Below are 15616 nucleotides of genomic sequence, written 5' to 3' on the forward strand. Positions count from 1 at the left end.
CCAATAACATACGTAATATAATATATGGTTGCTGAACATATACGCCAAGCCTTACCTAATACTGCTGCTGCTGCTAAGTCGCTTCAGTCGTGTCCGATTCTGTGCGACCCCATAGACGGCAGCCCAGCAGGCTCCCCGGTCCCCGGGATTCTCCAGGCAAGAGCACTGGAGTGGGCTGCCATTTCCTTCTCCAAGGCAGGAAAGTGACAACACAAAAGTTGGATTAAAAAAACAAGAGCTTTACAGAACTGCTTTAAAGAACACACTATGAAATTTAAAATTGAAAAATGTGAAAGCACTTTTACAGACAAATCCTATAAAAATCCATAAGGGACCCTTCAGGAACCTGCGTGCATACCCAAGTAGTGCCCATGGCATCATAGCCCAGTGCCCATGGGCAAGCTAATAGGTGATACAGCACTCGTAAGAACTCCCGTGCAGACATTGTCATGATTGCCTTCTAAAAAGGAGAGAGAAAAAAATAAACACGTTTGAGAAGTTAGGTAACTTGGGAAAAACACAGAGCAGAGGTATATGTGAGAATTCAGGCCATAGAAATACTAAGTATTAATACATTTAAGCTGTATGCTTTTCTGCTAAGAAGGGTGTTCATACACAGTACAGAACAGCTGATACATGGTTGAAAGCGGATCACAATAAGGCTACTTGTCTCAAAATGTGCTTCACAGAAATCCCTTTCTTCAAGATGGTAATATTTTTTCAGCTGTTCACATCTTTAGCAGCATTTGGTGTTGTCAGTGTTCTGGACTTTGGCCATTCTGAAAAATGTGCAGTGTTCTTTCATTGTTATTTTGATTTGCATTTTCATGATGACCTAAAAAGTAGAGACTAACTTAATTTTAAATATTAATGGTTGTAATTTTTAAGAGATTATATCTAAGAGGAGAGGACGCTTCAGGGAGGGCTTCATGAGCATGAAAGCAGTGCCATCACTCAGACCTTGTGCTTGGAAGGTTCTGCTCTGGGTTTAACACTCTGCCCTTGCCAACTTAAAATTAGTATACATTTTGATCAAGGGACTCAACATCTTTGCTTTTCCACCGGGATCTGCAAATTGCATAGCCAAAAATGATTCTTCACCCTTAAATCTCCAGGGAGGTTTTCCCATTTTATAAGGATAACTTACAGAAAATGAAGAACCCAATTCTTTTTCTTCTAAAAGGTGATATTCCCTCCCTACTAGGAGAGATAATCTATTCCTATGATCTTTCACTTGGTTCTGAGGGATACATACTTAATATCGCTGTCACTCCATAATGGGACGCGCTGGCCCTTCAAGTCAAACCACAGGAGCCCTCAATGCTAGATTTCAGACATCACATGAAAAAAAGATGTACTACACACTTCCCACTTATGAGTCCATGTCTTTGAAATACATATACATTTTCATATATCTTATGTTATATATGTGTTCTAATTCATTTAGCCTAGAAAAAAATATTCACAGGAAAACCCACTACATAAGGAAATGATAATTCAAAGAAATTCACTTTAGACTCAATTAATTTGATACTGTTCTTTTTGTAAAAGATATCTTTATAACTATTATCATATCTCTGAATTAGTCTTAGTGTTCTAATATGTCCAAATTTAAAAACTATGGTAGGGGAGACAGAAAAAGATGGCGGAGGAATAGGACGGGAAGATCACGTTCTCCCTCACAAATTCCTCAAAAGAACATTTCAACGCCGAGCAAACTCCACAAAACAACTTCTGTAGGCTGGCAGAGGACATCAGGCAACCAGAAAAGCAGACCATTGTCTTCAAAAACAGGTAGGAAAAAATATAAAAGACGAAAAAGGAGACAAAGGAGGTGGGGAGGGAGCTCCGTCCCGGGAAGGGAAGCCCGTCCCGGGAAGGGAATTTTAAGAAGAGAGGTTTCCAAACACCAGGAAACACTCTCCCTGCCGAGTCTGTGGCGAGCCTTGGAAACACAGAGGGCAACATAACAGGAAGGAAAAATAGATAAATAATTAAAACCAAGAGATTACAAGCCCACCAGTAACTCCCCCAGCGGAAAAGCAGCACAGACGCCTGCATCCGCCATTGGGAAGTGGGGGCAGGGCAGGGACGCGCGGGAGGCGCGGGCTGCAGAGCTTTGCAAGAATCGGGCAGGAACGCCCCATGCGCAACCAGAGCGATCTAACTTGGGCTAGCAAACCAGACTGTGGGATAGCTACCACGCGAAAAGCTCGAACATAAGACACCGCCAGGACTGAGCACAGAACAAAGGACGGAGCGGAAAAAGCCGGCTGCAGACCATTCCCCGCCGGGGACAGGCAGCCAGAGCCGTAAGGTCTGGAAAGGGGCAATTGCAGACCCAGAGAGACTTTACGTACCTAACTGCAAGCAGGCTCCTTTGCTAAGACTTCTGGGGGTGCTGGACAGTCACAGTCTGCCTCACGGGGTGCGCCAGCGGTCCACCCAGAGAGCTGAGCGGCAGCGGCGGAAAAGGTGACAAGCCCCGGCGATCGCGCTCGCCAAACTCCTGAGCTACTCGGACCTGGGAAGGGCACAAAGCGCAGTCCCAGCCGAATCTGTGCCTCTGAGGGCTGCCTGAGGGCCGAACCTGAGCGGCTTGGACCGGGGAAGTGCACGCAGCCTAGGGCCGGCCCCAGACGGTTCCCGGCTGAGCATCGTAGAGCCGGAGCGGTTTGTACGCCGCGAGAAAGGACAGGTCAAGCGGGGCAGAGATACTGTGTACACACGACAGTGCTATTTGTTTGCAGCATCCCCCCTCCCCACAGCGCGACTGAACTAGTGAGCCTAAAAACCAGCAAACAGAAGAAGTTAAACAGAGGGAACCACCTTGGAAGTGAGCCCACACGGCCCATAACATCAGAGAAGAGCCAGATATATTTTTAATTTTTTAATATTTTTAAAATCATTCTTTTTTTTTTTGCCTTTTGCTTTTTTTTTTCTTTTTTTTCCGAGCTTTTTTTTAATTGTTAAGTCTTCTATTTCTCCTCTAATTTTTATTTCTATAACCTAGTATTACTATTTTTTTAAAAAAAAGACTTTTTTTTTTTTTTTTTAAGGCAAACACCATATATACTCTTTGGATGGTTGTTGGTGTTTTGTTTTTTTTGTTTGTTTGTTTGTTTGTTTTTTAATAATTCTTTTTTTTCTTTCTTCCTTTTTCCTTCTGCTTTTCTTTAATATTGTATCTTTGAAAATCCAACCTCTACTCCAGATTTTTAATCTTTGTTGTCAATTTTGTACATTTAAAAACCCAAACTTCACTACCCAAGTTTACCTGAGAGCGAGATTACTGACTTGTCCACTCTCTCCTCCTCTGGCCTCTCCTCTTTCTCCACCAGGTGGCCTCTGTCTCTTTTCTCCCCCATCTCTTCTCTATCCAACTCTGTGAATCTCTGTGTGTTCCAGACGGTAGAGAACACCTAAGGAACTGGTTACTGGCAGGATTTGTCTCTCTCCTACTCATTCCTCTCTCTTATCCTCCTGGTCACCTCTGTCTACTTCCTCCCTCTCCTCTTCCCCGTATAACTCTGTAAATACCTCTGAGCGGTCCAGACTATAGAGCGCACATAAGGAAGTGACTACTGGCTAGCTTGCTCTCTCCTCTCTTGATCTCACCGCATCTCATTCCAGTTACCTCTAACTACCCCCTCCATCTTCTCTTCTCCTTGTAACTCAGTGAACCTCTCTGAGTGTCCCTCAAGGTGGAGAAACTTTTCATCTTTAACCTAGATGTTTTATCATCGGTGCTGTATAGATGGAGAAGTCTAGAGGCTACTGTGAAAATAAAACTGAAAACCAGAAGCAGGAAGCTTAAACCCAAAGCCTGAAAACATTAGAGAACTCTTGAATTCAGGGAACATTAAGCAATAGGAGCTCATCAAATGCCTTCATACCTACACCGAAACCAAGCTCCACCCAAGGGCCAACAAGTTCCAAAACAAGACATACCACGCAAATTCTCCAGCAACACAGGAACACTCCCCTGAGCCTCAATATACAGGCAGCTCAAAATTATCCCAAAACCTTTGATGTCTCATAACCCATTACGGGTCACTCCATTGCACTCCAGAGAGAAGAAACCCAGCTCCACCCACCAAAACTCCAACACAAGCCTCCCTAACCAGGAAACCTTGACAAGCCACTGATAGAACCCCACCCAAAGTGAGGAAGCTCCATAATAAAGAGAACTCCACAAATTATCAGAATATAAAAAGGCCACCCCAAACGCAGCAATATAACCAAGATGAAGAGACAGAGGAATACTCAGCAGGTAAAGGAACAGGAGAGTTGCCCACCAAACCAAACAAAAGACGAAGAAGTAGGGAATCTACCGGAGAAGGAATTCCGAATATTGATAGTGAAAATGATCCAAAATCTTGAAATCAAAATGGAAACACAGATAAATAGCCTAGAGACAAGGATTGAGAAGATGCAAGAAAGGTTTAACAAGGACCTAGAAGAAATAAAAAAGAGTCAAAATATAATGAATAACACAATAAATGAGATCAGAAACACTCTGGAGGCAACAAATAGTAGAATAACGGAGGCAGAAGATAGGATTAGTGAAATAGAAGATAGAATGGTAGAAATAAATGAATCAGAGAGGAAACAAGAAAAACGAATTAAAAGAAACGAGGACAATCTCAGAGACCTCCAGGACAATATGAAACGCTCCAACATTCGAATTATAGGAGTCCCAGAAGAAGAAGACAGAAAGAAAGATCATGAGAAAATCCTTGAGGAGATAATAGTTGAAAACTTCCCTAAAATGGGGAAGGAAATAATCACCCAAGTCCAAGAAACACAGAGAGTCCCAAATAGGATAAACCCAAGGCGAAACACCCCAAGACACATATTAATCAAATTAACAAAGATCAAACACAAAGAACAAATATTAAAAGCAGCAAGGGAAAAACAACAAATAACACACAAGGGGATTCCCATAAGGATAACAGCTGATCTGTCAATAGAAACTCTTCAGGCCAGGAGGGAATGGCAAGACATACTTAAAGTGATGAAAGACAATAACCTACAGCCCAGATTACTGTACCCAGCAAGGATCTCATTCAAATACGAAGGAGAAATCAAAAGCTTTACAGACAAGCAAAAGCTGAGAGAATTCAGCACCACCAAACCAGCTCTCCAACAAATTCTAAAGGATATCCTCTAGACAGGAAACACGAAAAGGGTGTATAAACCCGAACCCAAAACAATAAAGTAAATGGCAACGGGATCATACTTATCAATAATTACCTTAAACGTAAATGGGTTGAACGCCCCAACCAAAAGACAAAGACTGGCCGAATGGATACAAAAACAAGACCCCTCTATATGCTGCTTACAAGAGACCCACCTCAAAACAAGGGACACATACAGACTGAAAGTGAAGGGCTGGAAAAAGATATACCACGCGAATAGAGACCAAAAGAAAGCAGGAGTGGCAATACTCATATCCGATAAAATAGACTTTAAAACAAAGGCTGTGAAAAGAGACAAAGAAGGCCACTACATAATGATCAAAGGAACAATCCAAGAAGAAGAGATAACAATTATAAATATATATGCACCCAATATAGGAGCACCGCAATATGTAAGACAAATGCTAACAAGTATGAAAGGGGAAATCAACAATAACACAATAATAGTGGGAGACTTTAATACCCCACTCACACCTATGGACAGATCAACTAAACAGAAAATTAACAAAGAAACGCAAACTTTAAATGATACATTAGATCAGTTAGACCTAATTGATATCTATAGGACATTTCACCCCAAAACAACGAATTTCACCTTTTTTTCAAGTGCTCATGGAACCTTCTCCAGGATAGATCACATCCTGGGCCATAAATCTAAACTTGATAAATTCAAAAAAATCGAAATCATTCCAAGCATCTTTTCTGACCATAATGCATTAAGATTAGATCTCAATTACAGGAGAAAAACTATTAAAAATTCTAACATATGGAGGTTGAACAACACACTTCTGAATAACCAACAAATCACAGAAGAAATCAAAAAAGAAATCAAAATATGCATAGAAACTAATGAAAATGAAAACACAACAACCCAAAACCTGTGGGACACTATAAAAGCAGTGCTAAGAGGAAAGTTCATAGCAATACAGGCACACCTCAAGAAACAAGAAAAAAGTCAAATAAATAACCTAACTCTACAACTAAAGCAACTAGAAAAGGAAGAGTTGGAGAACCCCAGAGTTAGTAGAAGGAAAGAAATCTTAAAAATTAGGGCAGAAATAAATGCAAAAGAAACAAAAGAGACCATAGCAAAAATCAACAAAGCCAAAAGCTGGTTCTTTGAAAGGATAAATAAAATTGACAAACCATTAGCCAGACTCATCAAGAAGCAAAGAGAGAAAAATCAAATCAATAAAATTAGAAATGAAAATGGAGAGATCACAACAGACAACACAGAAATACAAAGGATCATAAGAGACTACTATCAGCAGTTGTATGCCAATAAAATGGACAACGTGGAAGAAATGGACAAATTCTTAGAAAAGTACAATTTTCCAAAACTGAACCAGGAAGAAATAGAAAATCTTAACAGACCTATCACAAGCACGGAAATTGATACTGTAATCAGAAATCTTCCAGCAAACAAAAGCCCAGGTCCAGATGGCTTCACAGCTGAATTCTACCAAAAATTTCGAGAAGAGCTAACACCTATCCTACTCAAACTCTTCCAGAAAATTGCAGAGGAAGGTAAACTTCCAAACTCATTCTATGAGGCCACCATCACCCTAATACCAAAACCTGACAAAGATGTCACAAAAAAAGAAAACTACAGGCCAATATCTCTGATGAACATAGATGCAAAAATCCTCAACAAAATTCTAGCAATCAGAATCCAACAACACATTAAAAAGATCATACATCATGACCAAGTGGGCTTTATCCCAGGGATGCAAGGATTCTTCAATATCCGCAAATCAATCAATGTAATTCACCACATTAACAAATTGAAAAATAAAAACCATATGATTATCTCAATAGATGCAGAGAAGGCCTTTGACAAAATTCAACATCCATTTATGATAAAAACTCTCCAGAAAGCAGGAATAGAAGGAACATATCTCAACATAATAAAAGCTATCTATGACAAACCCACAGCAAACATTATCCTCAATGGTGAAAAATTGAAAGCATTTCCCCTAAAGTCAGGAACAAGACAAGGGTGTCCACTTTCACCGATACTATTCAACATAGTTCTGGAAGTTTTGGCCACAGCAATCAGAGCAGAAAAAGAAATAAAAGGAATCCAAATTGGAAAAGAAGAAGTAAAACTCTCACTGTTTGCAGATGACATGATCCTCTACATGGAAAACCCTAAAGACTCCACCAGAAAATTACTAGAGCTCATCAATGAATATAGTAAAGTTGCAGGATATAAAATCAACACACAGAAATCCCTTGCATTCCTATACACTAATAATGAGAAAGTAGAAAAAGAAATTAAGGAAACAATTCCATTCACCATTGCAACGAAAAGAATAAAATACTTAGGAATATATCTACCTAAAGAAACTAAAGACCTATATATAGAAAACTATAAAACACTGATGAAAGAAATCAAAGAGGACACTAATAGATGGAGAAATATACCATGTTCATGGATTGGAAGAATCAATATAGTGAAAATGAGTATACTACCCAAAGCAATTTACAAATTCAATGCAATCCCTATCAAGCTACCAGCCACATTTTTCACAGAACTAGAACAAATAATTTCAAGCTTTGTATGGAAATACAAAAAACCTCGAATAGCCAAAGCAATCTTGAGAAAGAAGGATGGAACTGGAGGAATCAACTTGCCTGACTTCAGGCTCTACTACAAAGCCACAGTCATTAAGACAGTATGGTACTGGCACAAAGACAGACATATAGATCAATGGAACAAAATAGAAAGCCCAGAGATAAATCCACACACATATGGACACCTTATCTTTGACAAAGGAGGCAAGAATATACAATGGAGTAAAGACAATCTCTTTAACAAGTGGTGCTGGGAAAACTGGTCAACCACTTGTAAAAGAATGAAACTAGATCACTTTCTAACACCGCACACAAAAATAAACTCAAAATGGATTAAAGATCTAAATGTAAGATCAGAAACTATAAAACTCCTAGAGGAGAACATAGGCAAAACACTCTCAGACATAAATCACAGCAGGATCCTCTATGATCCACCTCCCAGAATGCTGGAAATAAAAGCAAAAATAAACAAATGGGATCTAATTAAAATTAAAAGCTTCTGCACAACAAAGGAAAATATAAGCAAGGTGAAAAGACAGCCATCTGAATGGGAGAAAATAATAGCAAATGAAGCAACTGACAAACAACTAATCTCAAAAATATACAAGAAACTTATGCAGCTCAACTCCAGAAAAATAAACGATCCAATCAAAAAATGGGCCAAAGAACTAAATAGACATTTCTCCAAAGAAGACATACGGATGGCTAACAAACACATGAAAAGATGCTCAACATCACTCATTATTAGAGAAATGCAAATCAAAACCACAATGAGGTACCACTTCACACCAGTCAGAATGGCTGCGATCCAAAAATCTGCAAGCAATAAATGCTGGAGAGGGTGTGGAGAAAAGGGAACCCTCCTACACTGTTGGTGGGAATGCAAACTAGTACAGCCACTATGGAGAACAGTGTGGAGATTCCTTAAAAAATTGCAAATAGAACTACCTTATGATCCAGCAATCCCACTTCTGGGCATACACACCGAGGAAACCAGAATTGAAAGAGACACATGTACCCCAATGTTCATCGCAGCACTGTTTATAATAGCCAGGACATGGAAACAACCTAGATGTCCATCAGCAGATGAATGGATAAGAAAGCTGTGGTACATATACACAATGGAGTATTACTCAGCCGTTAAAAAGAATTCATTTGAATCAGTTCTGATGAGATGGATGAAACTGGAGCCGATTATACAGAGTGAAGTAAGCCAGAAAGAAAAACACCAATACAGTATACTAACACATATATATGGAATTTAGGAAGATGGCAATGACGACCCTGTATGCAAGACAGGGAAAGAGACACAGATGTGTATAACGGACTTTTGGACTCAGAGGGAGAGGGAGAGGGTGGGATGATTTGGGAGAATGACATTCTAACACGTATACTATCATGTGAATTGAATCGCCAGTCTATGTCTGACGCAGGATGCAGCATGCTTGGGGCTGGTGCATGGGGATGACCCAGAAAGATGTTCTGGGGAGGGAGGTGGGAGGGGGGTTCATGTTTGGGAATGCATGTAAGAATTAAAGATTTTAAAATTTAAAAAATAAAAAACTAAAAATTAAAAAAAAATATAAAAAAAAATAAATAAAAACTATGGTAGGTTATTCTTAGAGTGTGGTAAGTACTCTGTAGTAAACCTAGAGCAAAGGCTATTTGGGACAAATATTAAGTATTAAAATGAAATAGCTTCAAATAAAGAGTTGTGTGTGTGTGTTTTAATTCACATACCAAATGTTTATTTCTATTTAAAAACATACAGATTAATACTTAAGAATGTGTTATCAGACACCAAAACCATTGCTTCAGGCTATACTATAAAACTAGACAAGTCCCATTTGTCTCTTGAACTCATTTTTCTGTTCATTCATGAGTATGTGAGTTGCATGTGGTTTACATTGATAAGATGCATGTAGGCATGTACTTAAATATGCATATAAGCATAAATATACATATGAATGTGGGTGATTATAGAAACAAATATGCAGTAAAAATTAATTAAAAAGAAATTTTGAAATATAAATTATAGGTTCACGGTTGATTCTCCTAAAGTTATTATTCATGAGAACTCATTTTGTCCACATGCTTGCTTCCTAGACTCAAAAAGATCTTGAGAAAGGATGTACAAAATTTAGATGATTATTGACCTAGCAAGTCAGTATTTTCCCTAGCAAGTATATGAAACCACACTACTGTTGTTTCTATATAATTAAGACATGAATCTTAGAGAAGATGTTGCTTTCCCCACAGCCTTTTTTAAGGCTCTCTTGACCTCTTTGTTCCTCAGGCTATAGATCAGCGGATTCACCATGGCGTAGAACACAGATGCTATTTTGTCTGTGCTCCTGGAATGGCGGGAGCCGGGCTATAGGTACATGAAGGCGCCTGCCCCATAGAAGATGGAGATGGAAGTGAGGTGGGAAGCACAGGTGGAATAGGCCTTCCGATGTCCTTCAGATGAGTGCATCCTCAGAATGGTGACAAAGATAAACAGGTAGGAGATCAAGATGATCAGGAGAGTAAAGGCGATATTGAAGCTCACCAAAACAAAAACCACCATCTCGCTTCTGCTGCTGTCTGAGCATGAGAGAGCCAGGACAGGAGTGGCATCACAGGAAAAGTGACCAATCACATTGGATCTGCAGAAAGAGAGACTGAACGCATTCCAAGTGTGCACAGAGGCCACTAGAAAACCAAGGCCGTAGGACGCCACGACCATCCAGGCACACACCCTTGCTGTCATGATGTTGCTGTAATGGAGTGGCTTGCACACTGCTGTGTGACGGTCATAGGCCATTGAGGCCAAGAGAAAAGTTTCCACAGCAAGAAAGACTGCAAAGAAGAAAAGCTGAGTGGCGCAAGCATTGTAGGAAATGGCCTTGTCTCCCACGAGGAAGCCAGCCATCACTTTGGGAGTGACGGCTGTGGAGTAACCAAAGTCCATCAGGGAGAGGTGGCTGAGGAAGACGTACATGGGAGTGTGGAGACGAGAGTCCAGCAGGATCAGCGTGATCACCCCCAGGTTCCCAACCAGAGTGAGAAGGTGGATGAGCGCAAACACCAGAAAGAGCGGGATCTGCAGCTGTGGGTCACCAGTTATCCCGGCAAGAGCGAACTCAGTCACGACTGTGCTGTTCTCTGTGGGGGTTATTTATGCAGTATGAAAATGCACTATATCAGTGAGAAAAGAAGATCTGGGTTGTAACTGTGCTTAGAAACATAATTACGTCCAAAGTATATCTTATATCAGAATTTGCTCAATTTAACATGGACATAACAACAAAAGCTAATTTTTAAATAATGGTAGAAACACAGAATCTTCTAGCTTAAAGAATTTTGAACATTATATAACCCAATCATCTATCTTCATGAATGATTGAATCTTAAGTTCAGAATTGTAAACAGGCATCTACAAGATGATTGCAGAGATCTCTTAGAATGAGATTTGTTGGCGGACTTAACTGGAGATGCAGTGGTTAAGACTCCATGCTCCCAAAGCAAGGGCACAGGTTTGATCCCTGGTCGGAGAACTAAGATACAACATGCCGTTCAGTGTGGCCAAAAAATAAAAATAAATGTTAAAATGAGATTTTTTTTAGCCTCCTAATTCATATTTTCAAAAACAAAGAAATACATGCAATAAAATAGGTTACTATAATTTAATTCATTTCATTGCAATCAGCACTATTGTATCAAGGTTAGTGTTCGTTGCTCAGTCATGTTCGACTCTTTCCTATCCCGTGGACTGTAGCCTGCCAAGCTCCTCTGTCCACAGGATTCTTCAGGCAAGAATGCTGGAGTGAATCGCCATTCCCTTCTCCAGAGGATCTTCCTAACCCAGGGGTCGAATCCAGGTCTCCTGTGTAGCAGGCAGATTCTTTACCCTTTCAGCTACAGGGAAGACCATTCTATCAAGAACAACATTATATTCTAGCAACACAAATTTAAATATATCATTTTCTAGGTTTCAGTACTCTCAGAGGATAATAGGATACATAGAATGTGTAATTCCCAGACAGTGGGATACTATAGAAATTCAGACATCAGAGAGTAATTGTTTAAAGTGTGACTCCAGGTTAGGGATACTTGGATGCAAATTCTAGCTCCACCTTGTACTAGATAACTGACTTTGGGTGTTACTCAATATCAGTTGATAATGCAAACTGGCATTGTAGGCTTTCACACATTATGACTAACACAGAGTTAATGGTCTATGTATTGATTGCAACGCTGAGCATATGTTGCAATTGAAGAATTCCAGATAACTGTGAAATTGAGCATTCTGTATGCCCACACATTCATTTGCTTCTTTCCCCCAATCCTTTCAGTCTCACATTCTGTCCATACTTTCCATCAATTTTTCAAACAATAGTCCTCTTTTATTCAAGTTGTGCACAGTCCAGCTATGCCAAGTAAGATTTGATTATTTTCTGAGTCATCTTGGGTATTAACTAGAGTGTATGAGCCTCAATTTCTTGAAGTGTCAAGTGGATATTACAATATCACCTGGCACTTTTCAGGATTCAATCAATGTAAATATTCTTACTGTTCAAAGATAGTGACAAAATGTATCTAGGGACACAAAATGTAGGTGCCACAAGGAAAGATTCCATGTGAGAATGAAATCTGGGTTACTATGCTTTCACCCATTTCATTATTCTTTGTATTCATCTTATTAATCTACACAACAGTTAATGATGGCTTGGAGCAGGCTCTCAGTGAGAAATTATCCAATTCTGAGTGCATTTCAAAAGTAGAGCTTGCTGGATTTCCTGATACATTGAACATAGGTATCAGAGAAAGAACAATAATGATTCCATTTTTTGGTATAGTCCTATAGGGAATGGTGTAGAAGAAGCAGATGTTTGAGAAAGAACATGAAAGATGATTGCAGGTTAGGCGTTGTGAATTTCAGATTCCTTCTGGCCATCTAACTTAGAAGGGCTGCATAAATAATTGAGCTAGTGGCATCAGATTTTAATTCCAGCTATGTTGTCAATTTGGTATTGATTTAACCCTCTCATATCATATTGAATCCACAAAACTGAGTAAGATCACTTAAGGAAAGAGCTTGGAGGAAAAAAATCAAAGTATGAAAATATTACAAAGTCAAAATCATGGAACAATACAGCATTAAGAGGAAAGTGGGTAAGAAAATTTTCACCACTGAGATTACTGCCAGGGAAGCCTTGTCTCAGAACACAGATTTCTGCTGGACAAGTAGTTAATGCAAAGTTAAGGTTATATTAGGAGAAGGAGGCAAAGTTACTATATATTAGGTTATGCTGATGACTGACTGTAGATTCCAGAAGGAACAGTAGAATGATTTAAGAAGTTGGGCAGGAGGGGCTGCTGGGCTTAAGAAGAGAGATATGAAGAGTTGTGGACAGTATTTAACAGGGGTTGAGGGCTTTCCTGAGATTCCTCAGCTTTGTGGTGAGTGACACAGCCATAAACAGAATCATGAGATTAGTCCTGAAGTCTCAGTGTAGAGGCAAAAACCAGGCTATGAGGTTGTGGGGTGGGAAGGGAGGGTGGAGGTCTTGACAGAAGCCTGCCGCTCCCCACCCACCCCCGCACTCCTGTTACTGGTGGTGAGAGGGTAACAGGCGGGAAGGCCAGGGGTCTCCAAACGGAGGAAATAGGCTGCAAGCGTCAGACATTTTTTTATCTCTCCCTTAAGTGGCAGGAGGAAACAAACTATGTGTCAGGTTTTTTTTTCCTCTTAAAATTGTGTTGCCATGACGACACCTGTTTCCTCCTTAACTTAGTTTTTCTCAAACCTTGGGCTAACCAATGCTCATTTTTTTATGGAAATTTGTTTTCTTAAGCTATGTTAATGAAACTCTGTATTTGCTTTGGAATCTGCCTTTCTTCAAAATGGTTCCACCTAAAACTACCTTTTTTTCTTTTCTCAAACCTTGGGCTGATAATAGCTCAACAAGCCAGTCTTCGTATTTTATGGTGGGGGATGACCTCATGCCAGCCTATCTCAAAGATGCATATTGTGGGAGAGGAGCCTGGGGCATCTCTGTCAGCCTTGAGGTGTCTGTCTTATCTGGTGAATAGCTTTCTAACAGACGTAAAACATCTGACTAGAGACTAGCGGGGGCACTCTTTCTGCCCCCTTCTGATGTCTATGTCAGAAACTTTCTCGATCCCTTTTATACTTTAATAAAACGTTATTACACGAAAGCTCTGAGTGATCAAACCTCGTCACTGGGCCTAGATTGCATTTGTCTCCTCCTGCTGCTGCTGAGTCATTCAGTCGTGTCCAACTCTGTGCGACCCCATAGACGGAAGCCCACCAAGCTCCCCCGTCCCCGGGATTCTCCAGGCAAGAACACTGAAATGGGTTGCCATTTCCTTCTCCAGTGCAGGAAAGTGAAAAGTGAAAGGGAAGTCGCTCAGTCGTGTCCGACCCTTAGGAGCCTACCAGGCTCCTCCGTCCATGGGATTTTCCAGCCAAGAGTACAGGAGTGGGGTGCCATTGTCTCCTCCAGAGGCCAAGAATTCCGGCATCTTTCACATCTCAACAACAACCTTTCAGTGTAGGGAGACTGGGAGGACTTATTATCCAGAGAAGACATCTGCTTGGTTGTTACTTACCTTAATCAATACTCTTATTGCTGCTAAGTCACTTCAGTCCTGTCCAACTCTCTGTGACCCCATAGATGTCAGCCCACCAGGCTCCCTCGCCCCTGGGATTCTCCAGGCAAGAACACTGGAGTGGGTTGCCAAGTGAAAAGTGAAAGTGAAGTCGCTCAGTCGTGTCCGACTCTTAGTGACCCCGTGGACCGAAGCCTACCAGGCTCCTCCGTCCATGGGATTTTCCAGGCAAGAGTACTGGAGTGGGGTGTCATTGCCTTCTCCAATCAATGCTCTTATTAGATGTCCCTAAATCTGGGGAGGAGATATACTGAAACTCATTTTATTTTATTTTGTAACCCACTTTCTTCTCAACAAAGTGGAGAAGTGATTCTTAATCCAGCATTTTCCTACAAGGGGGAAAAAAAGCTAGTTTCAGGTACATTGTTGCAAAAAAATTAATCTAATGGTGAGAATAAGATTTATAAAAAGTCTTCAAATTATTGATGGACTTTTTTACCTTATTTCTTTGAAGTTTTTCATAGATTGTGCCACTTAAAATAACTGGTACCCAGGAGATACTTATAAAGTGCAGTCTTCCTAACAAGATGCTCTATGTCCTTGATAAAATTCAAATTTATTCTTCAAAGAATAACACGAGTTTTAAAACTTACACAAAGTCTTAAGCAACTTCTCCTCTCTAGATGCCGCCTTCCTGTTATAACCTATGGAGCACCATTAATGACTCATAACTCAGTTGTTACTCATAATAATTTGTTTTATCTTAATTTAAGCTTCCTGTGAGCTTCTAAGAGTAGGAAATTTGATCTCAATTTGAAAATCCATTATAATCTGGAGAAAACATGACAACATTAAAAAAGAGAAGGAATAGAGAGAGGGGAATGAGGAGGATTCGTGCTTATAAAGCAATTATAAAAGTACACTGAAAGAAGAGGCATAAATATCACACTAGAAAGAACAGTTTATGGGAACAAAGAAACCTGGACTCCAGCTATCGCTCTGAAACTTTACTGGCCTTAGGCACCCAGAGTAGTGATTAATTATCAGGGACAAATGTACGACTTAATGACTGAACAGCAAACAAAATTAGGGACAAAAGTAATGCTCTCTGCATGGGAATAAAGAATAACTATATCCCACATTGTTGTGGTTTAGTCACTCGGTCGTGTCTGACTCTTTGAGACCCAATGGACTGTAGCCTGCGAGGCTCCTCTGTCCAT

At 40.2% G+C, this 15616-nt stretch overlaps 1 pseudogene; it reads right to left on the reverse strand.

The window, feature by feature from the left end:
* Positions 1 to 9996: 9996 nt before the first annotated feature.
* On the reverse strand, positions 9997 to 10938 carry LOC138420262 (olfactory receptor 5B12-like; annotated as a pseudogene).
* Positions 10939 to 15616: the final 4678 nt, after the last annotated feature.

The sequence above is a fragment of the Ovis canadensis genome, chromosome 15 (assembly GCF_042477335.2).
Source record: "Ovis canadensis isolate MfBH-ARS-UI-01 breed Bighorn chromosome 15, ARS-UI_OviCan_v2, whole genome shotgun sequence".
In the NCBI taxonomy this organism is placed as follows: Eukaryota; Metazoa; Chordata; class Mammalia; order Artiodactyla; family Bovidae; genus Ovis; species Ovis canadensis.